The sequence below is a fragment of the Cyclopterus lumpus genome, chromosome 5, assembly GCF_009769545.1.
Source record: "Cyclopterus lumpus isolate fCycLum1 chromosome 5, fCycLum1.pri, whole genome shotgun sequence".
NCBI lineage: Eukaryota > Metazoa > Chordata > Actinopteri > Perciformes > Cyclopteridae > Cyclopterus > Cyclopterus lumpus.
Window position 1 is genome coordinate 16,964,236 of NC_046970.1, and position 7,686 is coordinate 16,971,921.

The window sequence follows — 7,686 nt, forward strand, 5'->3', positions numbered from 1 at the left end:
AGTTCGTCTGTGGAGAGTTCCTCCTTTCTGGCCCCACGATCGTGAACGCTACATGAGTATTATCTTTGCCATTAAATATTGTTAAACTTTAACTCGAATCCTGAATTTCCTGCGGCCACGGGACCCGGAGCTTTGAACACGAATCTTACACCATACAAAGTACCGCCCACGGAACACCGGAACGTTAAGAGGATAATCTGCAGTGAACTGATAGAAACGAGGTGTGTAGGGATCCAAGTTTAGTTCACGTCTCAAATGCGATCATGCTAACAGGAGCAAATGTGCATTAAACAGGCAATGAAAGTATTTTGAGAAGTTTGGTTGTTAACCACATCTAAGAATGCAGTCGGGTACAGGAGTTTTATTCTCGATTTGCGAGGGTGGCTGACGTCCTTTTCTAAACTATATTCCTCACAGATAGAAATATTTGTGTCTTAGATTCTGTTGACTCATAGTCTACACCAAACATAGATGTACCTTTTCAAACAACATATGTAGGTACTTCTGTAACATATTTCTGGATCAGTGTAGCACATTCACTGTATTATGACATCAGCAAACTATTTTTGAAGTGCAATATATATACAAATATAAATAATTTAACAGCCTTTAGTATTTGATTAAGCCTATATTATTATCCAGAGAGGTAGCTCTGCAATCATTTTTCATATCATTGATCTAAAACTTAGTAATTTCTAATAATTGTGATCATGCCAAAAGAGTTTAGAGGAAATGCATGTCTTACGTATTGGTGCTGATGAGCATAGCGCTACATTTAGGGCCAGGGTCAGCAGTACTAGAGAGGAAGCTTTCAACATGATGTCCATCCAGTCAGTCTTTTCAAGAGAGTCAAACAAATTCCAATAACTCCAACATAGCAGTCAGACTGGTGCCCCCACTGTGACGTAATATCCCACAGAGGGGTGAAGCATGTTAAGTGTCAGTGTGGACACATGTTGTGAAGTGACACACCATATGGAACTACTGGGAGGGTAAAATAAGAAACATACTGTGAGATATGATCACATGGACTTCTTCAACAAGACTACACCAGCTGTTCCTTATTAAACAAATTAAACACTTACAAAGGTTGCCTATGATATATATATTGTATTCTACGGACTTTCCAAAAGGTACATCGCAATGAATATTACAGTTTTTAAAAAGAGTATTCATACACAACGTACAGTGAGAGAGTATGCCCGCTCCCCTCTCACTGCTGAGTTATACATTGTCGCATGCAGCTTTTACTGTGAGCAGAGTGTTCCCGCTCAGGCTAACTTGGTGGCACGCTAGTTAGACTAAGGGGACATTGATATTGTGTACATTGACCTTTGTAATATAAGTGGCTAACTTGAAGGTGCGCTAATTTTGACAGCTAGTGAAGTGAGTGTCCTCGCTCCCCTCTTACTATACGTACTGTTTCCATAGAAGCAGAGTGCTCTCGCTCAGGCTAACTGGTGAGACACCAATAGTTACAGTAACTGTGCTAGTGAAGAGAGTGTCCTCGCTCCCCACTCACTGCCTGTTCCCTGCCTGTTTACTTAGCAGTCAGCGGAACCCTTATGCTCAGACTAGCTTTAGCAGCCCACATCAACTAGTGGGGCAGGGTTTCTCCAGAGTCGCGGCTATGTTTAACTCTCCGGGCTTTAAGACCTGTGTGGCTCCTCTTCAGCCTGAGGACGGCCATGACCTTTGCCCCTCTTGTCTTGGCCTCGAGCATCTGAGCTGGAGGGCCTCTCAGAGAACCCGGGCATGAACTATAGGGAACTCTGGGACTAACTGAAGGTTGTTTCTCCCAGAAGCATATCAGCTTGTGAGCAGCTTGTGCTTCAGACCCCTAGATGGCTTCCACCTTAACCCCAGAGTACAAGCTTCAATTCTGATGCCAGCCCCCAGCCTTCAGCCCGGGACTCTCCCTCTTCCCAGGAGTGTTCAGAAGGTGCTGCCCTATTCCCTCTGCAATCACAGGGCATGCATCTGGACGATTGACTAATTTGTGTGCCAATCCTGGCTTTAGGCGGCACAGGACATCACTCGCCTTTTCTCTCAGGTGGCCCGGCTGTGTCTCAGGGGTAACATGGAGAAGAGCTCTCTGCGCCCTTCTCAGAGCATAACCTTCATTTGTGTGGCTTTGGATGCATTCACTAAGAGGGCCTGTCCGTCAACTCCAGCATATGGAAAACATCCTCCATAGCCTTCCCTCCCTCCTTTCAAGGAGACAGACAGTAGCCCTACACCCTTTCTTTGCCTATTGGGCCAATTGACAAATGCCTCGTTTCCTTGGGTTTGCCTTCGCTTGAATGCCAATTGGCACAGGACAGTAGAGGAATGGAGGGAGAGAGCATGTCAATGGATGTCCCCATCGGAGGATGTCACAACAGATGCCTGCCTCTCAGGGTGGGGTGCAGTGTGGCAGAACAGGACTGTTTGGGGGCAGTGGTCTGCTCAGGACCGCATACAGCATGTCAATGTTCTAGAGCTATTGGCCGTACAGCTAGCGCTCAAACACTTCCTACCATACTTTAGAGGAAAGCATGTGCTTATCCGGACAACACCTCAGCCATGTTTCACATACTCCATTAGGGCGGCACCAGATCTGCAAAGTTGCTACGGGTGTCCCGTGCTCTTCTGAATTGGGCGTCCCCTCGTCTGACCAGTCTATGTATCTTCCAGGAGAAGGGAACCAAGTTGCAGATTTCCTCTCCCGTAACAAGCCTCCAACGGGGGAGTGGAGGCTTCATCCAGAGGTGGTGCACAGCATCTGGGGTCTCTTAGGCAGGTCAGAGGTGGATCTCTTTGCCTCGGAGATGTCGACTCACTGTCCACATTTGTTCTCCTTGATGGAGAGGACCAGGGTCTTCTATATGCCTTTGGACCGTTTCCTCTGATCTTACCAACACTTCTCAGAGTGCTACAACAGGGTTGCAGATTTCTGCTGGTGGCCCCTTATGGCCAGCCAGGGCTTGGTTCTCCCCGTTGTACAGACTCTGCTGCAGGATGTCCTGGGGCCTCCCTGCCAAGAGGGGGATCTCCTGTCTCAACCTGGGGGTCGGATTTGAGCTGAGGTGGCTGTTGGCCAAAACAGCTTTTCTCCTTGCCATCACTTCAGCAAAACGTTTAGGTGAGCTAAATGCCCTGTCAGGGAGTGAATCATGTCTAAAAGTGGAACTCAGATGGTTCGGGTGTCACTTTGTGGCCGAATACAGCATTTATCTCAACCCCCCCCTCCCCCCCCACACACTTGGGATTCCTTGAGACTCTGTCGATAGAAGTCATCCAGTGTTAAGCACTGCCTCTGACTGACAGTAAGGATGACATTGATTCTATGAATCCTGGATGACTGCCAGAGTTCTTTGTCACTCGGAATCTCTGCGAGAAGATTCTGTAGACTGTTCTCAGGGATGACACCGGAACTTATCCTCGGCTGTGGGGTCACACTTGACTTTGTTTCTATAAAGACTTGACCTGACCTGACTCGAGGCGGAAGATGTCCAGTGTTAAGCACTGCCTCTGGCGGTCATCCAGGAATCATAGAACCAGTGACGACTGGTGGAATTATTTTTTGTTAGGGCCTTCCAATCAATTTCAGCAAACATAATGTTTCAAAGAAATGCATATCAAACACGCATTTCTAATTTGTAGTATATTAATATATATATATATATAACATAATAATATTCAGTATAATATTATATATAATACCATATAATATACAATATAAATATCATAAATACATAATAATAAAACTTAAATATAAATCACATATATACACACACACACACGTATATAAAATCTAATAGAACATGTTTATATATTAAGATGCCCCTATGAAACTTGTTAGGGTTAAAGTGTGCCTGTTTTTATCCACCTCTTCACTGTGTTTCTTCACCACAATCCGGGTAGTGACGGTCACTTTTCCCAATATGGCTGCTTGACGGAGTTATCCATATGTGTCCTGGTGTTCTCATGTTTTCTTAATTCTTCCAACAAGTGCTTCATGTCCCTTACTCCCGTAACTATCCATGCTGGATCTGTTCCCGTTGATTTATAAAGCAAAATACTGCATTAGCACGACAGCATCCAGCTAGCCAAACCTTCCGGGTGTACCGGTCTCTACAGAAGGTTCCTGTTCTGCTTCCCTTTCAGCCAGTCTGTTGTCTTATTAAGTCTGGTTGATCTGGGCCCAGTTGTTTTACCTGTAGTTTTTCTCTCAAACAGCTTTGGCCCAAAGCTGAATCTATTTTAGGACGCTGATTGGCTAAATTGTATGTCACTCATTTACTGCTTCTTAAAACCGTGTCTTTTGGGTCAAACCGACCTGGCCCCAGCACAGCTGAGACATGCAGACAGGAGCTGCAAGAAAAGCATCTATTTTGCGCCGATATCCTATATTACTGGGTATATTCCATATTTCCAAAACACAAATATTGACCATTTATATATGTATCATTTATTAATATTGTAATAATTTTTGTGGCTCAAGGTGGGGCCAGGCCCCGTGGCCCTCTATTGGCCAGCCGCCGCTGTATAGAACCATAGTTACATCCGTAACTCTAATTTGTTCTTATTTGTTTTTTAAGAGGTTATTCAGAGGAGTTGCTTTTCTGGTGACAGATATTTAAATGAAACAAAAGATAAGCCACCTCCATGCTCTGGTGTCGGACAACCACCACATATGATGAGACTGGAACCTCATCCATCATCCTACATATTGATGTAAGTCTTCCAGAACAAAGCTCAAACAGCACATTATTCCACAGTGAAGTTACCATATTTTATTTCTTTAAGTGCTATTCATGCATATTGGGGAAGGGGGCGGGGTGGGCGGTGGTATTGACAATTCTAATAACACTTGAGTTATTTTACAGCACTAAACGAATACAAAGAGTAGCTGTGTCACCTCATTGGACAACAAAAGTAATAAACCGTGCAATAAACAAAAAGGACGAATAGGAGAAATAAAATACAAGAAATGACAAAGACGTAAATCAAACAAAACAGAAAAATAAAACACAAACCAAATATATATTATCAACACTGAAACACTGAATGTAGAACCATAGTACAGGTAAAAGGTAGTGTCACACAAAAAGCAAACGCATTTTCATCACTTATATACAATATAGATATATACATACTGTCACCCTCTGATTGGACAATAACAAAATACTCTATTCTTTTTGCTCCTGTTTTTTGTGAATAAGACCCACCCCCAGCCTTGATACCCCACCCCCAAGAGGAAAAAAGGGATGATTGAAAAGACATATATGTACAAGCACAACAACACACCAGCACTGAATAAAATAGGCCCCAATCAGCAGTACTTGTTGGCAGTTCTCTCCCATGTCGTAACAAGGCTTTGTTTTTTGTAAATCTTTTCATCTTTTTTTCCCAATGATAGTAATCTCTCTGGCAGGTACATGTCCAGCAGTATTCAACAACTTAAATTGTCTTTTGAACTCACACTCTCTCACACACACACACACACATACACACACACACACACACACACACACACACACACACACACACACACACACTGTGATCCAGTCATTGTCTTCACTTGTTTCCCTTTTAGCCACATCCTTTTACTTAAAATCTTTTGTTTTCCCAATGGGTTGCTGTCAAATAGTAACTTGTGGGTTTTACAATCTTCACCTGGAAGAACTGAAACACACTTCACTTTCACACCAACCAATGATGCTCTCTGTTGGAGGTAAATTAGTCCTAAGGAAAGCCCGCTGAAGCTTTTTGACTGCCGCAGCCCCTTTGGACCACACTCACCTAATAGAGTCATGAATTGTGTCACTTAACGAACTAAGAATTATGTCTGAGCACTAGTTAATTATGTATGGCAGTTGAACAAAACTTTTTAAAGTCATAGTTGAAATCCACAGGTAAGGAAATCCTCCACATGCAGCGGACGTTTGATATACAAAGATGGACAAAGAGCAGAAAGAAGCAGGTGTGGACAGGTATAATTGGCAGGAAAACATCAAAATGAATGGCAGTATCATCAGTTGAAAGAATAATAATTGACTTCATCTGCACAGTGCAGCTATCAAAAGTTTAACAGAAGCTCTGCAGTATAAAACGGGGCTGGTTTTAGTTTCAAAGAACCTTCTATGTGTTCAAACATAACATCTGGTTCTATAATATTCAATAAAACAACCAATAACAAAGACTTTATATTATTATTAAAGAGCCCATGATTGTCATACAAATATGAAATCAAAACTACGGTGACCACTGGAGTCCATGGTTGCTAAACTATCCTAAAAGGGGTCGTTGGACATCTAGTGAAATACACTTCAATGGTAGTTAAAAAGATCGATACCACTCATGTCTGTACGTTAAATGTGAAGCTAAAGCCAGTACACACTTAGCTTAGCACAAAGACTAGAAACAGGGGGGAAGGTTAGCCTGTTTTCTCAGCCTCCAAGCACCAATGAAGCTAATTATTTAACATGTTATATTTTAAGTAAGAGACTCCACCTCGGCAAGAAAGAGTCTTACGCATAACCCTAACACTAAGGGTTTTGGAGGGATTCAAAAATATATAAGATTCAGCATGTTGATTGGTGAGCTTTAGAGGTGCTTAGAGGCAGAAAGACATTTCCAGTCTTTATGCTAACAATCACCTTGCTGTAGCTCCATATTCACAGACAGGAGAGGTTTCAATCTTGTCATCCCACTCTTTGACATGGAAGCAAATAAGCGTACTTCCCAAAATGTTGAACTATTCTTGTAAACAAAGACAGTGTTACAGATGCAAAGCACCATACACAGTTTAGCAGTATTGAAGAGGGGAGAAATAATCCTGTTCATTGCTATTGAAAATAGTTTTACTGCGAGTGAATGAATAAATGAAAGAGTGAGTATGTGAGCGACAAGCTTTTGAAATCAAGGAGGTGCTTTGAGTCTTAAAAAACGGTTAAGATCAACAGAAGAGTGCAATGGGCTTTTTTCTCCCAACATAGTGTCTCTAAAGTTCAGCACCTGTCTGATTGAGGAGCCACTTGTTACAGGTTTCCAGAACCGCTGCTCTCCCTGTTCTGTGCTTCGGAAACCCTTCCCACAAAAAAAAAGGCATGTCTCATATCTAGTCTTTAATCACTGTGTGCATCTGCTTTTGTGCTCATAGATAGCATAGAGATGAATGCAGCAATCAATCATAGCCCTAAAATTACAATAAAACCAAAACACACGTACGCACGCTCCATTTGTTCAACACACACACACACACACACACACACACACGCACTGTATGAGTCACATTTCTCATTCTGTTATGATTGTATAATAGCAAAGTCTGACGCTATCCAACTATCACAACAAAACATTGGGCAGTAAAAAAAAAAGAAAATAATCATATTTAGCATCAAAAACTCACTTTGATGTACAATAGGTGGAAAAAAGGTATAAATTTGGGTGCAGCGTATTTTACAGATCAAAGAAACGTACAGTAAAACTTGCTTTTTTTGCCCTTTTCAAATGGAAACAACATTTGATGCATATCCTATTGATCATTAATCAAAGTATTGGGACAATAAAAAGCCTTCTATTAATTTTTATATTTTATTATAATTTAACATAATGATATAATTATATTAGTCTACTAGCAATGTTTCAAGTCAGTGCGGTTGAAACTCTAAAAATGGCATACAGGCTCTTGATGTTTTA